General features: G+C 39.5%; 1 protein-coding gene and 2 pseudogenes across 3 annotated transcripts in view; all 3 read left to right on the forward strand.

Annotated features, from left to right (window-relative positions):
* The window catches only part of LOC306646097 (olfactory receptor 7E178-like), a gene marked incomplete at its 3' end in the record, with an annotated part of 34,654 nt that overhangs the window by 739 nt on the left and 6,971 nt on the right, over positions 1-26,944 (forward strand). The window lies entirely within an intron of this gene.
* LOC306646400 (olfactory receptor 7E178-like) lies at positions 115-13,676 on the forward strand (annotated as a pseudogene). Its single transcript has 2 exons — positions 115-272; positions 12,734-13,676. The product of its transcript is annotated as an olfactory receptor 7E178-like (transcript).
* Positions 22,972-26,944, forward strand: part of LOC306646169 (olfactory receptor 7E24-like) — a 32,159-nt pseudogene continuing 28,186 nt past the window's right edge. The window contains exon 1 of the transcript XR_013766915.1: positions 22,972-23,028. The product of XR_013766915.1 is annotated as an olfactory receptor 7E24-like (transcript). The remainder of the gene's footprint in view (positions 23,029-26,944) is intronic.

A 26,944-nucleotide genomic window follows, 5' to 3' on the forward strand; every position in this document is an offset into this window, starting at 1 on the left:
AACCAGCCATTTCTCTTCCCCATCCCTGCAGAAAGAGAGCCTTCCCATGGTGCTCTTTCCTGTAGGATACCGGGACCACAGGGCAGAGAAGAGGGGACACCTGCTGCATGCACTATGGAAGAACCGTCGCAGGCCACAAAGGAGGTCACAGTGGGGAGGCTGATGATCATTAGTAGAGATCACTCTCATGGATCCCTCCAGCACTTCCTGGAGCTCACCACATGCTCCTCATTGCTTGAAAACAGATCTCTAAACCTCGAAGCTGACCTGTGGTCAGGCGTTGTTTCCATTCCTACTCATGCAGCTAGAAACATTTAAAAAAGGTATCTGTGTTAAGATCTGTAGAGCTACACTAGGACTGTCTGGTGGGAATGAATAAAAATATTTAATGTCTCAATGTCAGAGTAAAAAGTGGTCGCAAGTGTCAGTAGTGTCTCTCGATTCAGCCTTGTCATCTGAGATGATTTTAGTTGATGACACTGCAGAGAGTAGGAATTAAATAGGTAATTGTTGCTCTTATGTGAATACTATGGGATATGTAAATAAAATCAGGGAAGAATGAAACCTGGATATTATTGTTACCATTAGTCATGATTAGGTTAATCACCATGACACTCATCTCATACATCGGGTGACCTGAGGTTCCATTTTTTATATTTATGGATGGGACATTTAATTTTTGATCCTCCTATCAGTAATGTTCATGGGAATAGACACGAGTTAAAACAGTGCTTTTCATCAGTTAGAAGAAAGGCAACCAGGCAGACGCTGAAGGGCCACTGAACACTGCAGCCTTCCACTGAGGCACAGAGTTTCTCTTCATTTCAGCCTCCAGTGCCCTTGACCATGGCTTTCCTCTGCATGTTGACAGTTACCTAAATGGAATTTTTATTAAATCACAGTCACTAAGTATTTATTGAGTTCCAAATTTCCCTTTGATGCTGCATACGTGTGGAAATGTTGCTATTTTCTGTTTCCATTAAGCAGTGAGCAGGGAGAAGAGGAGAGATTCACACACCGTGCTCACCCTGGCAGGTGTGATGTGGGTCTGAAATGTGGCCTCCCTGACTCCAGCCCAGGGCACCGTCTCTTCTGCTGGAACCAGAGGGAAAGAGTATTCCCTGCACAAGGCAAAATTTCTTCAGGAGTTATCAAGGACAAAACATTGTTTTTAGGGGGACGCTTCATGTTCATGACGTATATTAGGATTGAGAAGATATAGGAGATAATATTACTTGTATAGGGACATAATTGTAGGTCATTCACAGTGTCTTTGGACATTCATTTTTCATTTGAAATCAATTATTCCTGGCCAATATATTACAGAGGCATTTTTATGTGTGTGACATGTAGAGAGGGAAAAGGGTTTTGAAATGATTGACGAAATAAACTTTGTATTAAACAATGTACTTTCCTCAGGTAACACTTTGCCTCAGATAAAGACTTTGAAGAAAGGCATGTACTTCATTGACTGAATTAACCCTTTATGTTACTGTAAACTAGTACATTTCATGGGCAATCAGTACTGTATTGCAGAATGCTTGGATGAATATTTTTAGGTACTTTTAAGGCAATTTTATAAAGAAAACTGTATGGGTACATAATACTCACATGGAAACATCATCAGAAAATTATACCTTCCCACTTCATGACAGTGTGTGTGTCTGGAAGAGAGGTTTTTAGGAGAATGGAATCAGGCAGAGAGACTGTGACTCCAATTTCTTAGGTAATTGTTCAAATCTCTCTAGTCAATGTTAGTCCTGAGACAATCATTCTCAAATTCATGTATTATAGGACAATAGTACTAGGTAATATTCATAAATCATGTTCTAAGTGCCAGGATATTGTTAGACAGAGGGTTTCAGGTCTGGTTAGGAATGGGCCACTGACAAACACAAGAATGAGAAGTTATACTCCATTTATGTATGATTGCAAAGTGCAGTCCCCTATCATGTGTAACTAATTAAAACAAACAAAGGAAAAGAATGGACGACTGAGAACTTCAGATGTAGGGATGCTGACTAAATTGGTATTGTTCTGACATGCTATATATGAATATTCTAAAGTATGGACAGGTAGACATAATAGTGGGAGAGAAGTACAAATTATACACCTTTAAAATTTCTTTTTTAAAAATTTCCTGTATGAGCAATGTTTTATTTTCAGTCTGAAAGCTAGGATCTGCTTTTGATTTCAGTTTTGTTCCTAGGATTCATACTGATATGATGCTTTTGGAAAATATGATTCATTGTTTTTCTTTTTGTGAAAAGCATTTTCATTTTCTTTGTTCTTTTCTTTCCTCATTTCCACTTTTCTTCATGCTTTTGACTGATTTATTAGTAAATGTTAACTTGTTCCATTTCTTTCTATGACTGAATAATACTTTACCATCTTATATACATGAGGTATTTATCCCTGTATCTGCTGATGTTCATATGAGTAATTTCCATTTTTTGACTATTATGAATAGAGCTGCTATGGCAATTCATGCCTATGTGTTGATTTGAGTACATTCATGAACCTCATTATGTCATTTCCATGAATGGTCACCATGAATGACATTGGTCCCATGACATGTATCACACAATGACATTGTGGCCATCCTAGTTTGTTCCAGTGTGAGCTTTTATGTTCACACAATGATGAAGTCAGTTAGCAATGGGTTCCTTGCAACCTACGCCCATCATTGAACACTTACTATACTTGTTTCCAATTATCTGAATTATACCTGTAGGAGTAAGACTGGCCTTATGGCCATGGTACACTTAACTGTTTGGGGAACAGCCCGATGCACTTCATAATAGCTGGCACATTTTACACATGAAGATCCTGATAGCCTCACCACCTTGCCAATAGTTTGTCTCTTCAATTTCATAAAAGTTATAGCCTCCCATGGGTTGTGAGTTGGCTGAGATGTTTTTGATTTGCATTTCCCCATGACTTATGGAGCATCTTCTCATGTGCTGTAGGCAGTGTATAAATCTGTGAAGGAATGTCTTTTAAATTGACACTTATTATTTCGCAACTGGATTGATTGTACTTTTCTTCCTTTTTTTTAAATTTTATTTTGTTTTAGTTGTAGGTGGACACAATACCTTTATTTTATTTTATTTTTTTATTTGGTGTTGAGGATTGAACCCAGGGCCTCATGTATGCCAGGTGAGTGCTCTACCACTGAGCCACAACTGCAGCCCGTGTACTTTTATTTCAGATCTGTAAAATCCCTTATATATTCTGGATACAAGGCCCTTATCAGATAAGCATTTTCCAAATACTTCCTCCATTCTTTAGGATGTTTCTCTGGGTATTGTTTGTACAATTTATTACCTGTATTCAGCACAATCCTTTGCATGAAGTTGTTCATCCTAAGTGAAATTTTGTGTCCTTGAACAAACATCTCTCCCCTCCCCCACTCCAGAAACATGGATATTTTACTGTTTCCATGAGTTTGACTTTCTTCCTATTTCAGAGCTCTATTTTCCTCTTTCCACATATTTATTGGTGCATTATAGTTGTACATAATGTGGAGAATCATTGTTGCAAATGTGCACAGAACAATATAGTTTGGTCAATAACAGTCCCCAGCCCTTCTCCCCTCCCTTCCCACCTCCCACCCTCTGTTCCCTTTCCTCTACTGATTTTCATGAAATGCCAGTGAGTTTGACTTTTTAGATTCTACATGGTGTTTGTCTTTCCATCCCTGGCTCATTTGTCCTAACAGCACTTCACACAGGTTCATCCATGTGGCAGAAAATGAAGGAAGGTCCTTCTTTTCATGCTTCAGTAGTGTTCTTTTGTGTATATGGACCACATCTGTATCTGTAATTCTCACTGCGGACACTTAGGTTGATTCTGTATCTTGGCGATTGTAACTAATGCCTCCTAAAAATGGAAGTTCAGGTATCTCTTGAATATTCATTAGAGAGCTTTTGAATCTATATCTACTCCTGGAATTGCTGCAGCATAGGGTTGTTCTATTTTTAATTTATGATGGAACTTCATAGCATTTTCCATAATGGCTACACTAATTTACATTCCCAGTAAGAGAATTTAATAATCCCTTCTCCAAATCATCACTTTCACTTGTCATTTGTTTTTTTTTAATATTTTTTATTTGTTCTAATTTGTCATATATGACCATAGAATGCATTTACCTTTTGATAGATCATATACAAATGGAGTGTAATTTGTCATGTTTCTGATTATTCAACATTTGCTTTTTCAATGACAATCATTTCAATGGGTGTGAAGTGATATTGTGACTTATCGTTGCATTCCCCTGATGGTTAGTGATGTTGAAAATTAATTTTTTCACATACTTCATGTTCATTTGCATGTTGTGTTTGAAAAATGTCAATTCAGATTCTATGTACTTTTTCCTTAAATTAAATTTATTTTAGTGACATATAAAAATATAATGATTGTACATGTTAATAGTGTAATGTTATATTTCAATATGTATAATTACATATATTGTAGGTGAAGAGTAACTTTAAAAATTTATATTGGCACATAATAATTTTGCATATAGTGACATATAATTAAATATTATTAACCATCAATATATTACACATCATTGTGACATGTTCATACTTGCACATAATAAAATATGATCAAGTTAATTCCTCTGTACCTCCCTTCGCCCTTCCTTCCTCTATCGTCCAGATACATTTTCTCAACCCTCATGGTCTCCCTTCTATTTTCATGCTAGAGAGGAAAAGTGAACAATAAATTTCTAAGTCAGGTTAAGCACATCTGTCTGTTTAAAGATTTGTCATTTCTTCATGCTGAAGACTTTCACAATCCTTTCTTCTGGCTTTTAGAAATTTACAGTAGATTCTTGTTATCTACAGGCACTCTCCTGTGCAAGAGCACCCCAGAACTCTGGAGCCTACCCAGCTGTTACCTAATGTCCATTGATCATCTCTTCCCCATTCCTGCCTCCTGCCTACCTTGCCCAGTCTCTGGTCATCCTCGTGCTACTCCCAGTGTCCATGGGATCACCTTTTTTAGATCCCACCTATGGGTAAGACCATGTGATACTTGTCATTCTGAGCTGGCTTATTTCATTTAATGCACCACAGGGTTTCATCCTTGATGATCGCTGGAGAGTGTTCCCTGATGTGCATGGACCCGTTTCCTTAATCTTCTCATGTGGATGTGCAGTTTGGTTGTTTCCACATCTTGTGGCTGCAATACTCATGGGAGCGAAGATGTTTTTCACAATTCTGTTTTCATTTCCTTTCAATATACACCCAGAGTGGCATTGCTGGATCTTATCTCAGGAAGGACGGTCAAGAAAATCTATTGAGCAGATACTCAAACCTGGACATTGGAGCCTTCCCTGGTGCTAGCATTCTCAACTCTAAATAAAGGAATTATAATCAGAAAAACAATGAAGCACTATGAGCAGCAGCCTGTTACAGAATACTGCATAAAGAAGCAAAAAACAAAGACTTGTCTTTGCAACAGATGTTTAATTGAGTTATATAGTGTGGATACAAATTAATCTTTATAAAAGAAAAATTTCAAAAGTGTTTCCTAGCATGTCTTCACTTTTTTTAAGCATTGGCAAGTGCAGTGCACACTACTGTCAGGTTTGTGGTCAGTGATGTCATTCATTATATGCATATATATAATTATACATATATATATGTATATATTTGGTACTAAGGATTGAACTCAGAGGCACTGAACCACTGATACACATCCCCTGCCTCGTTTGGTATTTTGTCTAGACACCAGGTCTCACGAGTTTCCTTAGTGCCTCACCATTCCTGATGCTGGCTTTGATTTCAGGATCCTCTTGCCTCAGTCTCCTGAAATGCTGGGATTACAGGTGTGCACCACCATGCTCGACTTCATCCTGTACATTTAACCTAACCATATTGGTCAAAATTGAAATCTACCAAAGCCAAGGACAGTAGTTATGTTGTCAATGGCTCTGAAGAAAAGCAATATTTGACTAAGAAAATCAATATTTGACTAATATTCTCCTCTCTTCATGAAGGAGAGAGATGAGTAACATCAAAGAATGATGGATATCATAGAATGTAATGGGCACACAGCAATTCCTTCTGCTCATGAGCCATCAATGTTAACTAGTGCTCAAATAATACAGTGTATTTATGAATATTTTATGTCAAATAAATGTATTTCATTGTCTTGGTATAAAAGAAACTAAATATAACTGACTTAATTTCTTTTAATCAGAATAATTTTTCTTAAGGTGGGAAACATACTTTCAATTGTCCACTTTTTTAAATAAGTAGGCTATATTTTACTGTGAATATGGACTTGTTATCTCTAATGTTCTTGGTCTTGTAACACTGTTGGGTGTCTGTAAATTAGATACGTATAGTAGCAACTGAATCATACAGAAGCCAAAAATGAAAGAGTTTTAGGAATATCAAGATGGTATAAAATGAGAAATATTACTAAAGGTATATGGGTCTCAAGTATGAATGCTTGTGAATGTTTGAGTTCAAAATTGGGTGCCTGATTGTTTCATATTTCCAAACCTCTTGTCTTTTGCAAAAGGTTTTCAAGCAATATATAACCACAAAACCTGGGACATGTCTCAGAATTCCATCTCCTGGGATTCTCAGAGGATGGAGAAGGCCAATCTGTCCCCTCTGAAGTATTTCTGTTCATGTACCTGGTCATTCTTCTTGGGAACCAAGCAGGTTTCCATGCACTGTGAGCAGGTACATGGACAGGAACAGTCCAAAGAGGAGGGGCTGCAGGTCTGGATCTTCTGAGAGTCCCAGAAGATGGAATTCTGAGACATGTGGTACATTCTGTGGCTCTATATTGGATGAACACCTTTTGAGAATGAAAAGAAGATTGGAAAAAGTAAATAAGCAAACCAGCATGCAACACTGTCTATTATTTTGGAATAAAATAATTCACTAGTATAGTCCTTTCATGAGGGCCATATACCCTCAGCATTATTTCTGAAGTTGTGACAAACCCAAACATCTTAGAACTCTTTCATCATTGATTTTTGTGGTATTCACCTTTTTCTATACACAATACCCTTGGAGACACTCAACTAAAGTTATGTTTTAAAATCAAAAAACATTAGAGATAGATATGTAATTACAATAAAATGTTTAAGACAAAACAAAGATAAATATCCTTTCAACTTTAAGAAAAAGACCATTCTAATTATAAGAAAGTAAAAAGCAGGCCCTGTGGCTTCCATTTGTAATGCAGGACATTAAAAGTAGAAACTGAACATCTAGATCTTTAAATCCTGCCTCCTTGGTCACATTGCTTTTGTAGTTTAAAGACTTTAATTTCTCTCAGTGGTGGTATCCAGGGTTGGGATGGGAGGAATGGCAAGTTTTTGAAATGCATACCAACCTTTATATTGGAAAGAAGAAAAATTTATGAAAATGGTTGTTTGTGATGGTTATACAATTATGTGAATATAATTAATGTCATCAAAGTATGAACTTAATGATGGTTAAAAAGGTAACCATTTTTCTGGCTTTTATATTTTACCCACAGTGAAAATGGAAGTAAAAGAAAATAAACTATTTGAAGAGTGCACAGGATCTCTCTCCTGAATATAGGAAGAGCCTAGGAACTTTTGGTAGACATTAATATTCTCTTCTTCCCTCTCTACTAATATTAGGAAGTCCCTAGAGATTATGAAAGCATGGACCAATTTGAATAATTGTTAGGTCTATGCACAGAACCTCCAAGGTCATATGATAGTAAATAATGAGCCAGTGCCTCCAGCCATTCAGTGTGTGCCAAGTCCAGTGGACTCCATGCCTGTGTCTCCTCTCAATCGCTGTCTGCATGTGGAAGCTCCTATCTTACACTGTACTCATTCCAATACTGAGGAAAGGCTGAGGTATCACTGGGCACCAGGCAGAGCAGGGGTGTTGGATCTGCCGTTCTTCATCACAACCCAGCAGAGAAGCAGCATGACTCTGTAAGTGCTGAGGGAGGGGATGGGTAGTAGAAGGACAATGGGAAGCACTGTGCCCTCATCAAGTGGACAAGCATGATGGTTTGTGTAGCCAGATGGCCGAATACCAATGTTCAAATTTTCAACTATAAGATCTATGAAATTTGTGTTCTTGGTTTTAGTTGGGTGTTTCCCATGAATTTCATTCAACATTGTGCTTTCCTTCCACACTGGTCCTACTTCCCAGAGACATCTAACCCATGAGAGCAGCAAAGATTCTCTCTAAACTCCAAAATGCATGTGAAAGTGATGATAATGAGAAGGAAGTGACAGCAATCCCCACATCTTGAACCATTATGAGGGCTTCCTTAATGTGGGGCTTGGAGCTTTGTGGTCTATGTCTTATTTCATTTCATCTGTATGATTTTTCTCAATTTATAGGTTATTATAGTCCAGGAAAGGGAAGGAGCATTTTGTGTACCTTGCGCCAACTCGTTAGGAAGCAAAGAGTGAAGCCTGGTTGAACTGAGCTGGCTAACTATGGACACAGGGCATTTTGGTAGGAGAATCCTGAAAGGTTGTCTCCTTGGCCACACAACTGAACACTTTGCTCTACAGTCTCTCTGGGAATACTTGTTGCTCACTGTGTTCTTCTCTTTGGGGGCTTCAGGTAGACCCCAGGGCAGAGCAGTGGTTTTCACCTCCACATCAATGGTAGAAAGAGTGGCTAAGATTGCATGCTCAGGAGAGAGAAAGCAGGCATAGAGTCACAGCAGTTATCAGTCTTCCCCACGTCCTGGATACCCCTGTGGCTGTGCCCATTCTCCTCTGTTCTTGTAATTAGCTCACTCATTCTCAAAAGGAGGCACAAATTCAGGTCTTTATTTTGTTCCTTCTTGGACAATTGGAAGGAGTTTTAAAATATACCTTGGATGTGTTATAAATCCTGGATCTCTCCAAAACTTTCTGATTGTTGAAAAACAAAAAATTCACTGCATTCGATGCAGGGACTTACAATTTAATTGTGAATGGTCCCAGGTCCACTTATTCCTTCTGCGAATTAGGGCAGGTTGTTAGTATCTCTGAGATTCAGCATTGTCATCATACAGATCCCTTGGTGGTGCAACTGCTTTGTATAAGGAAAGTTATGTTTCCTATGTGATCAAAACATGACAAAAGCATTAAGTAAGATCAAAATAAATTTTATATTTATCATTAATAATAAGGTTAACTTCATACCATTCAACTACTGTATTCCATGACATGGAGATATAGTTTATGGAGTTCCTATATCTACAAGGGGTCATTTTATGTTTGTTCTTATGTAAGAATATCATATACCTTGGGAGAGGAATGACTAATAACTAACTCTTTCATTTCCAGTTGTGCAGAGACTATGCTTTTCTTGGGACAGAGGAGGCATTCCAAAAAGCTCTGTTAAATATTCAGTAGACCAGACATGGTTCACAAAAACTGGCCGTAATCAGTGTGGCTTCAGCATACTTGAAGATTCCCTATCTGCAATTTTGTACCTTTCAGAATGTCCCATAAACCAGAGGCAAATAGCTCATGTTCCTGTCTACGTTATGGACACATAACCCCTGCGATTCCAATCAGCAGATTCTACAACATCTTTGATAATTCAAAGACAATGGCAGAGATTTCGTAGTTTAAAAAAGAAAATGAGGCAGACAGAGAAGGGACAGGCAAACCTTGTGTTTGTGCTGAAATATTTTTGAAAGTTTCACATGATTCCAGGCTCTTAGTGCCCTTTTACATTTGCATTAATCAATAAACTCACTATTTGCACAACGATTGAATTATTTAATTGACATCATAAATAATTCATTTGTATTAATTTCTAGTCTTCCCTTAGGTGCCGCATGTGCTGTTGAGCTGGGTTTTATTCTCTCTATGCCTGATGTAGAATAAGCACACAGAGGTGCACAGATTTATACACATTCTGCTCACAGAAGCAGGTTAAATTCATGGGAATAAAATGTTCCTTAACCTCCTTCTGTCTCAATGTGCTGCCTCCTCTACTATATCAATGGAAATATTGTTCCCTATGCATGATGAAATTTGTTTATGACTTGTCATGGAAGAATTATTATCAGATAGACTGCAGGGATGTTTTTGGTAGTAAGAATAAGAAGATAAGAAGAGGATGCAGCCAGGGGTGAGGGTGTTGGTGCATGCCTGTAATCCCAGTGGCTCAGAAAGTTGGGGCAGGAATATAGCAAATTCATGGTCAGCCTCAGCAGGTCCTAGGCAACTTACTGAGACCCCCATCTCTAAATAAAAAACCAAAACTGCTGAGGATGTGGCTCAGTGGTACAATTCCTGGCACCAAAATAAATACATAAAAAATAAGAGGAAGCATACAATAATGATGAATTTTTAAAATTGGGACATCAAATATAAGTACTTAATAGTAAATTGATGATGAATCATTTGTTGGAAGTCAAACATCAATCCTCCATCCACATATGTGGAAATTCTTACCTGTGTGATATGGAGAGACGCACAAAAATTTAGAAAGAATTGTTGTAATAATAAGTGAAAATTAAACTTGAATTACCCTCAGGTAATGTTATGCACAATGAAAGCAATTCAATTAAGTGTGCATACTTGAAAAGGACTGGAAATCACAGGTCAATGTAAACCAGTGCATTACAGGGCCAATCAGTGTTTGTACTGTACAATATTTAGTTGATCTTCAAAGACTTTTTAGGTATATGTTTTAAGATACTGTTTATGGATACATAAGTCCATACTGACACTGGAATTCTGAAAGAAAGTTATAGCCACCAAATTCATGTCAGTAATTGCCTGGGGGGGGGGGTCAGGTGTGCAGGAGAGTGGAGTCATGCAGTGAGAGTAAGAACTCAAAGGTATTGGGTAATAATTACAATCTTAATAAAATATTGATTATGAGGCAAATATTATTGTTTGCATTTTTCAAATTAGTTTTCAGATTTATTGACAGTAATAACTAGCAACATCAGTGCATGATTTCTAAATGCCAGGAAATATTCAAAGTCACTGTTTCTCAACTTTGATATAAAAAAATCTACCAGAACTTCACTTGCAGGTTGCAAACAATCTGGATTTGCTCTGAGGCCAGAGTATCTGGGTAGTTTGATATATCCACAGGTCAACATATTGGTAAATATCTCAATTTATTTGATGCACAATTTAAGAGATTTTTAACATTTAAAAAATTATATAAAGGAGGCCATTATTGTCCCCAGATTACAGATGACCAAAACTTCTCGGGTGCTTTTTCACATTGTTTCCTGAAATTTCTCCTTTGCCTTGTTTCCTGATTAAATCATTAGTCAGCAAGAGCTGACAAAACAATGAGCCCAAGTTTCCTTCAGGGAGCTGATGTAAGAAAATGCACCCTTGTATCAGGAAAGATTGATTTAAAATCCATTAACTATCTGGATGCTGTGGAGCATGCCTCTAATCCTAGTGACTTGGAAGGTTGAGGCAGGAGGATGGTAAGTTTGAAACCAGCCTCAGAAATTTAGTGAGGTCTTGAGCAACTGAATGTGATCCTGTCAAAAATAAAAAATAAGAAAAGGGGCTGGGGATATGGCTCAGTGTTAAAGTGCCCCTTGTTTCAATGCCTGGGACCAAAACCAAAAACAAAAACAAAGAAAAAACATAACAACAAAAAAAATGAACTATTCCTAAGAAGGCTAAGACTTAAACTGGGACTTTTTTTGGTTCAAAAGTCTTTAGCTATAAATAAGAGACATATTCAGAAAAACAATGAAACAAATTACTAGACATTATAGAAAAGAAAAAAACTAAAAAGCAAAGAATTGTCTTCCATACTAGATAGTTTATTGAGGTTGAATGGATTTGGCAGAAGTAAACCTGGATAAAATTTAGGATATTCAGAAGTGTTTCTTAGGGTTCCATTGTTTTTAATCATTAACAGGTACAGTGTATACTAATGTCATATTTGTGGTCATTGATGTTACATAGCTAAAACATTTCAATAAACCATGTATTTCCATATGTGAAGACCACCAAAGCCAAGGTTAGAAGGTATATGTTAAAAATTTTTTCAAAGACGAATGAGATTTCCCTTCAAAAGGGGAGAATTCAGAACACCGAAGAATGATGAAAAACTCCTGGGAACTAACTGGAACCCATTTATTTTCTGAACTGTACACTTTAACTTGGTGTTTAGGTGATGCAGTCCTAGCTTTTATAGAGTGTTTACAAACACTCAAAGTCAAGGAAAATTGTACTATGCTCCTAGAATAATGTACACTTGACTGCTTCTCCATTTCCTTTAATTAGAATGACTTTTTTTTTTTTTTTTCTTAAAGGAGAAGAGATATTTCTTAGTCTCTATTTTGTTTTTCTTAAAAGAATGGGCTGTTGGACTGAGATTGTAGCTCAGTGGGAGACAGCTTGCTTAGCCATTGTGAGGCACTGTGTTAGTTCCTTAGAACCACATAAAAATAAATAAATAAGATAAAGGTATATGTAAAAAAGAACGGACTGTAATTTACTGTGATCATGGATTTGATACCTCCATATTCTTGGTCTTATAACATTGTTCAATTGAGGGCCTCTGAGGTAGGTGTGTATATAAAGAGGTGAAGAGCAAATAAAAATGAGAATTCAAAGACATTTGGGTTTGCGAAAAGTGAGCAATATTGCTTGATATTTATGGTACTGAAATGTGAATAATTTACTTGAATACTTTAATTCAAAAATATGCAGAGTGATGACTGCCTTTCATTTTTTTTTTCATTTTTCCAACCTTCTTTTCTTTTTCAAAAGTTGTTCAAGCAATGTGGAGCTACAAAATTTAACAGAAGTCTCAGAATTCCATCTCCTGGGACTCTCTGAGGATCCAGAACTGCAGCCCATCCTCTTTGGACTGTTCTTGTGCATGTACCTGGTCACAGTGCTTGGGAACCTGCTCATCGTCCTGGCTGTCAGCTCTGACTCCCACCTCCACACCCCCATGTACTTCTTTCTCTCTATTCTTTCTTTATCTGACATTGGTTTTATCTCCACCACAGTTCCAAAGATGATTGTGGGCATCCTAACTCATAGCAGAGTCATTTCCTATGGGGGCTGCCTGACACAGATGTCTATTTTCATTTTTTTTTGGATGTATGGATGATCTACTTCTTAGTGTGATGGCCTATGACCGGTATGTGGCCATCTGTCACCCCCTGCATTACTTAGTCATCATGAAACCTCGCTTCTGTAGCTCTTTACCATTGCTGTCTGTTTCAGTTAGCCTTTTGGAAGGCCTCCTGCATATTGTGATTGTGTTACAACTTACCTGCTTCAAGAATGTAGAAATTTTTAATTTCTTTTGTAACCTTTCTCAACTTCTCAACCTTTCTTGGTATGACACCTTTGCCAACAATATAGTTGTGTATTTGGATGCTTTTTTATTTGGCTTTTTTCTAATCTCAGGAATTCTATTCTCTTATTATAAGATTGTTTCCTCCATTCTGAGGATCCCGTCACCAGGTGGGAAGTACAAAGCCTTCTCCACCTGTGGGTCTCACCTGGCAGTGTTTGCTTATATTTTGGAACAGGCAGTGGAGCATATCTGGGTACATCAGTGTCATCTTCTCCCAGTAAGAGTGCAGTGGCCTCGGTGATGTACATGGTGGTTGCCCCTATGTTGAACCCCTTCATCTACAGCTTGAGGAACCGAGACATTAAAAACACTCTGCTTAGGCTCCACAGCAGGACAATCTAGTCTCAGAATTTATTGCCTCCATTTGGAATGGAGGCTGGAAAAGGCAGCAAAACTAATCACCAAGGTTGGTAAACCCTGCCTCCTTGGTCACACTACTTTTATAGTGTAATGGGTTTAATTTCTCATCAGATTTTATATTGGAATGATCATTGCCAAATTGTAGGGAGAAATGGGAAATTTTAAACTGGATACAATGTTTCCATCCAAGAAGATGAAGTTTCTAAAGATGAATGATAATGAGAGTAGTAAAATAACATGAATGTAGTTGATGACACTGAGTCTTGCACTTAAGAAGGGTCAAGATGGGAATTTTTTGCTATGTTTATTTGACCAGAACAAAGAATGGGAAAAAGAAAACTGATGGATCTTTATTAGAAATAAAAAATAAAGGAAGAACCTGACATGAATGATGTGAATAGTATAAAGGAGCTTCTTCCTGAATAAAGGGAAGTATGAAAACCTTTGTGAACCTTCATTTTCTCTTCTTCCTCCATAATATTAGGCAGTCCTTAGAGTTTGTGATAACATGGACCAAAGGTGACTAATTTTTTAAAATTCATTTTTATTGTAAACAAATGGGATACATGTTGTTTCTGTTTGTACATGGATTAACAGCACACCATTTGTGTAATCATACATTTACATAGGGTAATTATGTTTGATTCATTCTGTTATTGTTTCCTTCCCACCCACCTCTCCCACCCCTCTTTTCCCTGTACACAGACCCTCCTTCCTCCATTCTTGCCCCCTCACCCCCCATTATGTGTCATCAGTGCTTATAAGTGAGATCATTCATCCTTTGGATTTTTGAGATTGGCTTACCTCACTTACCATGATATTCTCCAATTTCATCCATTTGCCTGCAAATACCACAACTTTATTATTCTTTATAGTTGAGTAATATCCCATTGTGTGTGTGTGTGTATATCTATATCTATATCTATATCTATATCTATATCTATATCTATATCTATATCTATATCTATATATATATCACAGTTTCTTTATCCATTCATCAACTGAAGGACATCTAGGTTGGTTCCACAGTCTGGCTATTGTGAATTCAGCAGCTATGAACACGGATGTGGCTGTATCTCTCTAGTACGCTGATTTTAATTCCTTTGGGTATAGGCCGACGAGTAGGATAGATGGGTCAAATGGTGGGTCCATTCCTAGTTTTCTAAGGAATCTCCACACTGCTTTCCAGAGCGGCTGCACTAATTTGCAGCCCCACCAGCATCGTATGAGTGTACCTTTTCCCCCAAATCCTCACCAACACCTATTGTTGCTTGTATTCTTGATAATCGCCATTCTAATTGGGGTGAGATTGAATCTTAGGGAGGGTAGTTTTGATTTACATTTCTCTTATTACTAAAGATGCTGAACATTTTTTCATGTTTGTTGATTGCTTGTAGATCTTCTGTGAAGTGTCTGTTCATATCCTTAGACCATTTGTTGATTGGGTTACTTATATTTTTGGTGTTGAGTTTTTTGAGTTCTTTATGTATTCTGGAAATTAGTGCTCTATCTGAAGTATGAGTGGCAAAGATATTCTCCCACTCTGTAGGCTCTCTCTTCGCATTGCTGATAGTTTCCTTTGCTGAGAGAAAGCTATTTAGTTTGACTCTGTCCCAGGTATTGATTCTTGCTTTTATTTCTTGTGCTATGGGAGTCCTGTCAAGGAAGTCTGATCCTAAGCCAACAAGTTGAAGATTTGGACCTACTTTTTCTTCTGTAAGATGCAGGGTCTCTGGTCTGATTTCAAGGTCCTTGATCCATTGTGAGTTGATTTTTGTGCAGGGTGAGAGATAGGGGTTTAGTTTCATTCTGATGCATATGGATTTCCAGTTTTCCTAGCACCATTTGTTGAAGAGGCTATCTTTTCTCCATTGCATGTTTTTGGCACCTTTGTCTAGTATGAGAAAATTGTATTTATTTGGGTTTGTGTCTGTGTCCTCTATTCTGTACCATTGATCTATCTGTCTAATACGGTGCCAATACCATGCCATTTTTGTGACTATTGCTTATAGTTGAAGTTCTGGTATTGCGATAGCCCCTGTTTCATTCTTCCTGCTAAGGATTGCTTGAGCTATTCTGGGTTTCTTATTCTTCCAGATGAATTTCATGATTGCTTGCTCTATTTCTGTGAGGTACATCATTGGGATTTTAATTGGAATTACATTGAATCTGTATAACACTTTTGGTAGTATGGCCATTTTGACAATATTAATTCTGCCTATCTAAGAACATGGGAGATCTTTCCATCTTCTAAGGTCTTCCTCAATTTCTTTCTTCAATGTTTTGTAGTTTTCACTGTAGAGATCTTTTACCTCTTTGGTTAGATTCATTCACAGGTATTGTATTTTTTTTGAGGCTATTGCAAATGGAGTTGTTTTCCTCATTTCTCTTTCAGCTGTTTTGTCACTTGTGTAGAAAATGCTTTAGATTTATGTGTGTTGATTTTATAGCCTGCTATTTTGCTGAATTGATTGATGAGGTCTAGAAGTTTTCTGGAGGAGGTTTTTGGATCCTCTAAATATAGAATCATGTCATCAGCAAATAGTGACAGCTTAAGTACCTCTTTTCCTATTCATATCCCTTTAATTTCTTTAGTCTGTCTAATTGCTCTGGCTAGAGTTTCAAGGACAATGTAGAACAGAAGTGGTGAAAGAGGACGTCCCTGTCTTGTTCCCTTATTTAAAGAGAATGGTTTCAGTTTTTCTCCATTAAGAATGATGTTGGCCATGGGCTTAGCATAAATAGCCTTTACAGTTTTCAGCTATGTTCCTACTATCCCTATTTTTTCTACTGTTTTGAGCATGAAGGGGTGTTGTATTTTGTCAAACGCTTTTTCTGCATCAATTGAAATAACCATATGATTCTTATCCTTATGTCTATTGACATGATGGATTATGTTTATTGATTTATGGATGTTAAACCATCCTTGCATTCCAGGGATGAACCCCACTTCATCGTGGTGCATGATTTTCTTAATATGTTTTTGGATACGGTTTGCCAATATTTTGTTAAGGATCTTTGCATCTATATTCATCAAGGATATTGGTCTAAAATTTTCTTTCCTTGATGTGTCTTCTGGTTTCTTTCCTTGATGTGTTTTCTGGTTTGGGTATGAGGGTGATATTAGCTTCATAGAATGAGTTTGGTAGGGGACCCTCCTTTTCTATTTCCTGGAATACTTTGAGAAGTATTGGAATGAGTTCTTCTTGAAGATCTTGTAGAACTTGGCTGAGAATCCATCTGGTCCTGGGCTTTTCTTGAATGGTAGATTTTTAATGGCTTCTTCTACTTCATTGCTTGATATTGATCTGTTTAAATTGTGTATGTCCTCCTGGTTCAGTTTGGGAGGAGCATATGTCTCTAGAAATTTGTGAACGTCTTTGGTAGTTTCTATATTGTTGGAATACAGATTTTCAAAGTAGCTTCTCATTATGTTATGTATCTCAGTGGTGTCTGTGTGATATTTCCTTTTTCATCACTAATTTTTAGTAATTTGAGTTTTCTCTCTCCTTCTCTTTGTTAGTGTGGCTAAGGGTTTATCGATTACATTTACTTTCTCAAAGAACCAACTTTTTGTTTTGTCAATATTTTGAATAGTTTCTTTTGTTTCAATTTCATTGATTTCAGCTGTGACTTTAATTATTTCCTGTCTTCTACTACTTTCGCTGTTATTCTGTTCTTCTTTTTCCAGGGCTTTGAGCTGTAATGTTAGGTCATTTAATTGTTGACTTTTCATTCTTTTCTGGAATGCCCTCCATGCAATGAATTTTTCTCTTAGTACCACTTTCATAGTGTCCCAGAGATTTTGATATGTTGTATCGTCATTCTCATTGACCTTTAAGAAATTTTTTATCTCCTCCCTGATGTTTTCTGTTATCCATGTAATTTCTGTTTTTTATTTTGTCATTGATTTCTACTCTCGGTCCATTATGATCTGATAGAACACAAGGCAGTATTTCTATTTTTTTTGCATTTCTTAAGGGCTGCTTTGTGTCATAACGTATGGTCTATTTTTGAGAAGGTTTCATGTGCTCCTGAGAAGAAAGTGAATCCACTCGTTGATGGATGGAATATTCTATATATGTCTATTAAGTCTAGGATATTGATTGTGTTATTGAGTTCTATGGTTTTATTGGTTGGTTTTTGTTTGGAAGAGCTATCTAGTGGTGACAGCGTTGGGTTAAAGTCACCCAGAATTATTGTGTTGTGGTCTATGTGATTCCTGGAATTGAGAAGGATTTGTTTGATGTACAGGGATGCACCGTTTGGGGCATGAATATTTACTATCGTTATGTCTTCCTGATGTATGGTTCCCTTAAGCAGTATGAAATGCCCTTCTTTATCCCTTCTTACTAACTTTGGCTTGAAGTCCACTTTATCTGATATAAGGATGGAAACCCCGACTTTTTTTACTGAGTCCATGTGCGTGGTAGGTTTTTTCCCATCCTTTCACCTTTAGTCTGTGGATGTCTTTTTCTGTGAGATGAGCATATTGTTGGGTCTTTCTTTTTAATCCATTCTGCCAGTCTATGTCTTTTGATTGAGGAGTTTAGGCCATTAACGTTCAGGGTTATTATTGAGATATGATTTGTATTCCCAGTCGTTTGGCTTATTTATGGTTTTTAAGTTGGCTTGGTTTCTCCTTTGAGTGTTTTTTCTCTAAGGCAGTTCCTCCCTTTGCTGACCTCCATTGTTGTTTTTCATTTCCTCCTCATGGAATATTTTGTTGAGAACATTCTGTAGTGCAGGCTTTCTATTTGTAAATTCTTTTAACTTTTGTTTATCATGGAAGGATTTTATTTCATCTTCAAATCTGAAGGTTAGTTTTGCTGGGTATAGGATTCTTGGTTGGCAACCATGTTCTTTCAGAGCTTGAAATATGTTGGTCCAGACCCTTCTAGCTTTTAGAGTCTGGGTTGAGAAGTTGGCTGCTATCTGTGTTGCTCTCCCCCTATATGTAATCTGATGCCTTTCTCTTGTGGCCTTCAAAATCCTATCTTTATTTTGAATGTTAGGCATTTTCATTATAATGTGCCTTGGTGTGGACCTGTTGTGATTTTGTGCATTTGGTGTTCTGTAAGCCTCTTGTATTTGATTTTCCATTTCATTCTTCAGGTTTGCAAAATTTCCTGATATTATTTCATTGAATAGGTTGTTCATTCCTTTGGTTTGTATCTCTGTGCCTTCCTCAATCCCAATAATTCTTAAGTTTGGTCTTTTCATGATGTCCCACAGTTCTTGGAGATTCTGTTCATGATTTTTACCATCTTCTCTGTTTGGGCAACTTTATTTTCAAGATTAAATATTTTGTTTTCATTGTCTGAGGTTCTGTCTTCCAAGTGGTCTAGTTGTTTGGTGATGCTTTCCATTGAGTTTTTTATTTGGTTTATTGTTTCTTCATTTTAAGGATTTCCATTTGTTTTTTTTTTTTTTGAGAATCTCTATCTCTTTGTTGTAATGATATTTTGCTTCCTGCAGTTGCTCTTTCAACTTATTGGTATTATCATTCATTGCCTGCATTTGGTCTCTTATCTCATCCTTTGCTTCATGAATCATCTTAATCATGTATAATCTGAAGTCCTTTTCTGACATTTCTTCTAACATACTGCCACTGGGTTCTATTAATATAGAATCTAGATTTGTTTGGATCATTTTCTTCCCTTGTTTTTTCATTTTGTTCATGTATCTTCCCCTCTAGCAGTGCAGTTCTGGGGTATTGCAGATTTCCCCCTATAGGTTTATAGTGGCCCTATAGGTTTCCAAAACCCTTTCTTTAAGGTGAGATCAATATTGGCAGTGCCCAATTCAGACACTATGCAATCCTAGACCAAATAGCCCCTATGAGGACAATAACAAAATTGTCATAATAAACAGAATGAGTTCAAATACTATCTTAAGTAAAACAAACAGATTTGCAATAAGGTCTGCAGTTTCTAATGGAGGACAAAGAGGATGCAGAGGGATGTAGAATGTGGCTGTTAATGGGATAAGAAGAGTATACAGAAGTTCTAGATAATAGAAAGTGTGAGAAAGTATTAGAGTGTAATCAAAAGAAATTGGATGTTAGCATGCAAAAAAGGGAGAAAGAGACTCTGAGGGAACAGGTAAACAAAAGGAAAAGAGAGCAAGAAAAGTAAAGAAATAAAAACAAAATTTTTCAATAAGGAGAAAAAAGAAAATCTACAGTGTAGCTGTCATATAGTAATGAAACCTCCTAGAGTTCTGTAGCCTGATGCACAGAGGTACCTGACAATGAGCTTCAAGCCTCCAGCATGCGTCTCAGGATGGAATTAGCCCCACCTAAAGATCGGAGCTCCAGCTTCCAGGATTATCCAAGAAGGCGGCTCTGGCTTTAAAATGTGTTGGCAAATGGGTGCTGCAGCTCAGGGTGTGGCTATGGTCAGCAGGAGGTCCTGGAGGTGGAATGTGGTTGGTCAGGCAGGGGTCCTGGAGGTTGGGTGTATTTGGTGTGGTTGTGGGATCCTGGAGGCCGGGTGCAATCATTCAGTCTGTGGTCCCAGTGATAGGGCACAGTCAGTTGGTCTGGGGGTCCTGGTGGCAGGGAGCAGTCAGTCGATGTGAGGGCCCCAGAGGCAGGGAGTGATCAGTCGGGCTGAGAGATCCTGGAAATGGGGCTCATTCAGTCCAGCCAGGGGTCCTACGGGGCCTGGCTGTTGTCTCAAAATGGCAGCAGCCACGTTTAATCAAACCTGCAGGTACTGTCACAGGGAACTTCCAGGCAACAGCAGGCAGCTGGTGCTCCACTGGCAGTCGGCGATCAGTTTGCTGACTGTTGTGGGATGATCGGGAGGTGAACCTCTTGCGTTGGGTGATGGATAGGTGTAAGGCAGGCAATGGACAGGTGAGAGGCTGGCAAATGGCAGATGATAGGCACCTGACAGTGAGCAATCTGCACTTAAAAAAGGCCTCGATATGTTGGCAGACTGGAGGTGATCACAGCAGACAAATGGGGTAAACAGCAGGGGATCGATAAGCATCAAAAACTGCCTTACCAAGAAATAGATATCCTCTGCTTGAAACCGGAGTTAAGGAGCAACAAGGAATGCAGCCTCCCTCCAGTCCGCCATCTTGGATCTGCTCAAATTTGACAAATTACGACCTGTGTGCAGTGAGCCTCCGAAGTCATAAAATAATCAATATTCATCTTGTAACTCCAGCCTTCGCTTGTGACTCCAAAACAGTGGGCTCCATACCTGTGTTTTCTTCTTCCATAGTTTTCTATGCTGGGAAGCTTCTATCTGACACTATTCCCATGAGTTCCGAGGACAGAGCATTGATCCTGCACCCTCAGATGGAGAATCGATAACCATACCAGAGTGCACTGCAAAGCTCCACCTTTGAATATGTTACCAAGTCTTGCTTTTATTACTGACTTGTAAACTGGAAAGAGTTTTAAAATGTAACTCATTACATGCACCGTGGTTAGACTTCTGCACCTCTGATAAATGGAAAGAGCTTTATAATGTTGAAAACTTTCTGATGATTTGGGAACAGGGAAAAAGTGTAGTGCACCAGATCCTGGTATAGTATGGCCCATGTGTTGAAGGCTTGGTCTGGTCTGAGTGCCTTAATGGGAGACGGTGGAACTTTTAGGAGGTGGTGCCTATTGGAAGAAAGTCGTGTTACTGGTGTCATGCTGCTGAAGAGGACATAGGGATGTTGGTGACTTTCTCTCTCTTTGCTTCCCACCTTGAAGTGGGAAGCCACTCCCCACGCACTCCTGCCATGACGCACTGTGCTGCCCCAGGCCCAGATCAATGGAGCTCCTGGGAATGGACTGAAACTCTGAAACCATGAGCCAAAATAAACCTTTCAGCTTTATAAATTTTTATCTTGGGTATTTTGTTTGTGGTTGAAAGCTGACTCACATAGGCCCTGAGAGCAATCCGTTTAATTTTGAATCCTCTCAGTTCCACTTATTATTTGCATGATAGAGGGAAGGTGGTTGGTGTCCTCCATACTCAGCATCGGCATCTGGGTTGATTTCTAGGTGATACACCAGCACCAGTAGGATTAAGTAAAGTGGCACCCCTATATGATGAATGTAGAAGGGAAAATAAAATTTAGATATGATTATTAAATCATGATAAGGTAACCTTCAAACCAAGAGCAGCACTAAGCTGCATCTCCCTGAGTCTCACATGCAGAGACATGAACAGTTTTGGGGACCTGGGGATGGGTACCCCAGACCCCACTGCAAGGCTGACACTGATGCAGGTCAAAGCTCTAGTCTGTATCAGGGTCACACAGACCTCTGCCTAATGCTGGGGAAGGTCTAGGGCTCCATCTGGGGCTCTGGTCTCTACACAGAGCCATTGTTCTCTACCCAGTGTGGCGCCTCACAGGTCAAAGGCCTGTGCTGGCTTTCATGCCCAAGTCCCCTGCAGGGGGCCCTTGCTCACTGGTCTTAATCAGTGATGCCTGAGGTTGGGAGAGGGATTTGGAGGCAGTCTCTGCTGAAGGGCTAGCATAGTTTCAGTAGGTGGGCCCATGGTTTGTATGACAGTGGGGGGTCTGACTACAACTCCCCCTCCCTACCTTCTTCAATGCATCTTTTCTTTTTCTGACGCTGTTAAGCAAGAGCTAGTGTCCCCAGCTCTTGTGAAACTGCTTTGGTGCATATACAGCTATTCAATTCACTGTACCTGTGAGGAGACAATCTCTGGAGGATCCTGGCCACCATTGTGGCCTGCGCCTCCGGAAGACCTGTTCTTCTCTCTACCCTAATTCCCTGGGCACACTAGTGCTTCTTGATCCCTGGCCGGTAGCACTGGAGGCTCTGTCCTCCAGTGGCCTCCGTGGCAGCCCCACTCCAAGACCCAGCTCCCCAGGCCCCTGACCCTTACGCCCGCCCTGTCAGCTCAGGACAGAGGCAGAAGTGCGTCTCTGGCTCGCGCTCAGGGCCGTCACCTCCCGGGCCGCTCCTCAGTCCTCCTCAGGCTGTGCCCGCCTGTCCCCACCTGGTTCGAAAGGGAGGTGGGGCGCATCCCGGGCTGGTCCAGCGGCCCGGTTCTCCCCCAGCCGCGGGTCCCCGAGCCCCGTCGGCTCCGCCCACCGAGGGTCGGTCCCGGTGACCACAGCGGGGAACCCGCACTGGGCCCACGGTCGCGGCTCCTGCGGGTTGGAGCTGGCGCGCCCCGTCGCGTTCCCATCTCCACCGCAGAGGCCTCGGGGCGTCGGGCCAGGTCTCCGCTGCTCTGCGGATCTGGGCTGAGCGGGGGCCCGCCAGCCCCTGGTCGCCCGCCCCTGGTCGCCCGCGGAGAGCGCGGGTCTGACAGCCCCACCGCCGGCCTGCTCCGCGGGTCGCATTCAGGTACAGGAGCCACTGATTTTTAAATGTGCCAACCCGCCTTGTGGCAGGTGCATTTCCTCCTTGATAAAGTGACGCCTTTGAGCCGCGTGTCTGTGGGCGCTTTAACTCACGGGAAAGTGCGCACCTGCCAGCTTCCACTTTTCCTCTCCGTTCCTCCTACTTCCCTCTTCAGTTGCTTTGCTGCGCTGGTGAGGCTTTGGAGTTCAGTGGAGAGTGGCGTTCAGGGTACATCCTGGCCTCCTTCTGATATCGGAGAACTGATCTGCCTTTTCACTATTAATAGGACGTTTGCTGTACACGCTTGTATTTTAGTCCTAATGAGACTTTTCCCTTCTAGTCCTCTAGTAGGCTAAATTATCACCACCCATGGGTATTGACACAGTCAATGTATTTTGTCTAAGGGAATGAGCCAAATCATCTTTTTCTATTTATGTCGTGAATGAATCAGATTGGATTTTTAAGCATCCTTTATTCCCAGGATGAAATGAATTTGGTTTATGATTTATACTTAATTGTTCATTTCTCAAGTGTACTGATATTTTTATATTATTTGTACTTTGTGTATGAGATCTTGCTTCAGGTTGTACTCTTTTATTTCTAGCATAAATTCATAGGTACGAATGTCTTGAAAGAGGAAGGTCTCATCTGACGTGTTATTTTCATGTTTTCTTCTTTATCCGTGCTTATGGCTAGAGTTTGGATTCAATGTTTTGAGTTAAAATATTATGTTGTGTTCACTTGGGTATGTCTATGGACTACTTCCCAGAAACATGTCTCTTTCCAGTTCCAGGTTGGAGTTGTCCTAAAAAAGAGGTTGCATGCGGTTTGAAAAGCTTAAGGGAAGGATCCCTAGTTTCTGTTTTTCAGGGCGATGAGACAGATGTATGAGGATCTGGCTGCTTCCAGTTTCCAGCTTATTTTCAGGAATATTAAACCAGTTGATCCAAAATGAACAGTAAGTGCTTGACTTCAGTCTCCTCAGAGGCAGCAGCTCATAGAGGAGTTTCCATAAACTCCTCTAATGATCCCAGTAGGATGTGTAGTTGGGGTTCAGGTTCCTGGTGTCTTGAACTAAGAACTCAGCAAGCCATGAAGAAGTAGCAGGCAGAGCACAGATGTAATAACGCTATGGAAGTATAGTGAAAGCAACACTCCAGCTAGGCAGTGGCTTAAGACCCTGTGGCTGGGCAAGGCTTATCTTGCATGCTGTGCCTCAGTCCCCTCTGCTCTCAGACCTGATTAAAGACCTCGACCTGTTCGTTCCCATTGGTTACTTTATTTTTGCCTAATTAGAATATGGAACCTGTGGTGGGACTTGCCATGGTGATAAACCCTCAATGGAGGAAACTGTCATGGTAGCAGGACTTAATGTAAACAGGGACATGATGACTCATGCCCCTGTCTTGTATTCCAACAGGCATTTTTCTTTTATCCTGCTGCTACCATCTTGATGTCCCTAAACTCCCTGTATTATGGAAGATGTGTAGTTATAAAGGAAGAAGGGAATCCAGTCAGAAAAGTGTGAGAGACTACTGTTCTTTTGTCTTTGAGTCAAGGCATAGTGCACTTTTTAGTATTGTTGTGTGTGTGTGTGTGTATTCATAGATTCATTCAACCAAAATAGCTAAGGTTTATTGAATGATTACTCTGTATCAGACACTATTTGAAGCACTATTGCTATGATTCATTTCATGTTCACAAAACACCACAAGGGAATGCTGTCATTATCTACATTTTATTAAAAATGAGGCAGAGAAACTAAGGAGCTTGCCCAATGTCACACAGCTAGTAATTTCCCAAACCTGCTTGGATTTATAATTCTGTCTTTTAATAATCACAATATTATGCAAGAGTAATTTGTGGAAACAGTGTCTTGTATGATTCATGGAAAATCCTTATACTCTGACTTAAAGTACAATTTGGAAAAGTAACTTGTAGTAGCCAACATTTGTTACATATTTGTTTTAGTCAGCTTTTTTGCTGCTGTGACTAAATGATCTGAGAAGCACAATTATAGAGGATAAACCTTTGAGGGCTCACAGTTTCAGAAGTCTTAGTCCATAGAAGGCTGGCTCCATTCCTCTTGGCTCAAGGTGAGGCAGAACATTATGGTGGAAGAGCATAGCAGAGGGAAGCAGCTTGCATCATCAGGATGGAGAGAGAGAGAGAAAGAGTCTCCATTCCCCAGATACAAAATATATACCCCCAAACCACACCCAATTCCCACCTCCTCCAGCCATACCCATACCCCACCACTTCAATTAATCCCATCATAGATTAATTCACTGATTGGGTTAAGACTGTTATAACCCAATCATTTCTCCTCTGAACCTTCCTACTTTGGGAAAACATCTCACATGTGAGCTTTTGGGGGACACCTCACATCCAAACCATAACAATATTTATGCACCAGGCACTTACATATCATTGTATATATTTTTCATTTCATTTAGTCCTCACCAAAAACACTGAAAGATGAGGACTACTATTCCCTTTGTGTGTGTGTGTGTGTGTGTGTGTGTGTGTGTGTGTGTGTGTGTGATGCTGGGGGATTGACTCCAGGGACTTATGCATGCAAGGTGAGCACTCTACCAATTGAGCTGTATCCAAGGTGAGCACTCTACCAACTGAGCTGTATCCACAGCCCCACATTTTTAAAAACAGAAACGGACTCAGGGAATGAATAGAAAACATATCCCTATAAAGGTGGAGCCAGAATGGGTGACCATCTATTTGATTCAGGCGTATCTGCCTTTCACCCCTTAGCTATGTTTCCATCAAGATCAGCAAGATCTGAGAGACTACTCTGCTAACCAGTATAGTCCTGGTAATTGATTCTGGAAAAGATTTCCCTAAGAGGGCAAGAGACCATTCCAGTCACCAGCTAAGGCATCTCCCAGTGGTCTCTTGCAGCTCTAATTGACATTGGGGAGAATGACCAAGTCCCATCTATTCTGGGACACTGGCTGGACTGTGTGTCTGTATTTTTACAAGGTTAAATCACAGTCACTGACATGTTAATTCATCAAGGTCATGTTCCCTGGAGAGAGCTGTCAGTTGATCACCAGACTTTCCTACAGGGGTAACCATTTCTGAGGCTTCAAAACACTATCACCTGGGTTGATTATTACTACTTGATTAATACAGTTTGTGGGGAGGACTGGAAGGAAATATCCCTGACTGTCCACGGTGACTGCCTCTGAATGGTAGGGCCGGGGCTGGTGTGGGAAAGGAGCACAGCGTGATGAAAGGGAATGTGCTTTGGCATCAAACCTGGACTCAATCCTGTGTCAACAAGTTGTGGCGCCTTTGTTAAGTCGACACCTCTGACCCTCAGATATTCCTAACAACAGATGGTGATTAATTGCACTTAACTTCTGAGTAGGGCTACCAAATTTAACTGGACAAACAGAATTTAACTGGACAAAAAGATGTCCAGTTAAATTAGAACTTCAGGCAAATACTTCATGTATTCAGAACATTACTAAGAAATTATTTATTGTTTATCCAAAATTCAATTATTTAAACAGAGATATTAGGGTTATCTGACAAAGGTTTAAAAGAAGGCATTCTATAAATGCTTCAACAGACAACTATCAACATGCTTGAATCCAATGGTAAAATAAAACGTCGCAAACCAAAATTCAATTTTAAATAGGCGTCTTGTGTTTTATCTGGAAACTGTATTTCTCAGGCCACCAAAAGGCTTAGACATAAAGTGACAAAACTTGCTGCTTCTATGGCAAGCTCTTATGAACTTTGATATAGTTATGAACAAGCTCTTGTAACTTTGATATAGTTACATTTACAAACAAGAATCCCAGGAATTTAAAACTAATTTGGTATTATAATGTTTATGATTCTGGGCCACATCAGCTGTGACCCCTGGCATTTCACCTAATTTCTTAATTTATTT

Source organism: Sciurus vulgaris (genome assembly GCF_902686455.1).
Source record: "Sciurus vulgaris genome assembly, chromosome: 16".
Taxonomy (NCBI): Eukaryota; Metazoa; Chordata; class Mammalia; order Rodentia; family Sciuridae; genus Sciurus; species Sciurus vulgaris.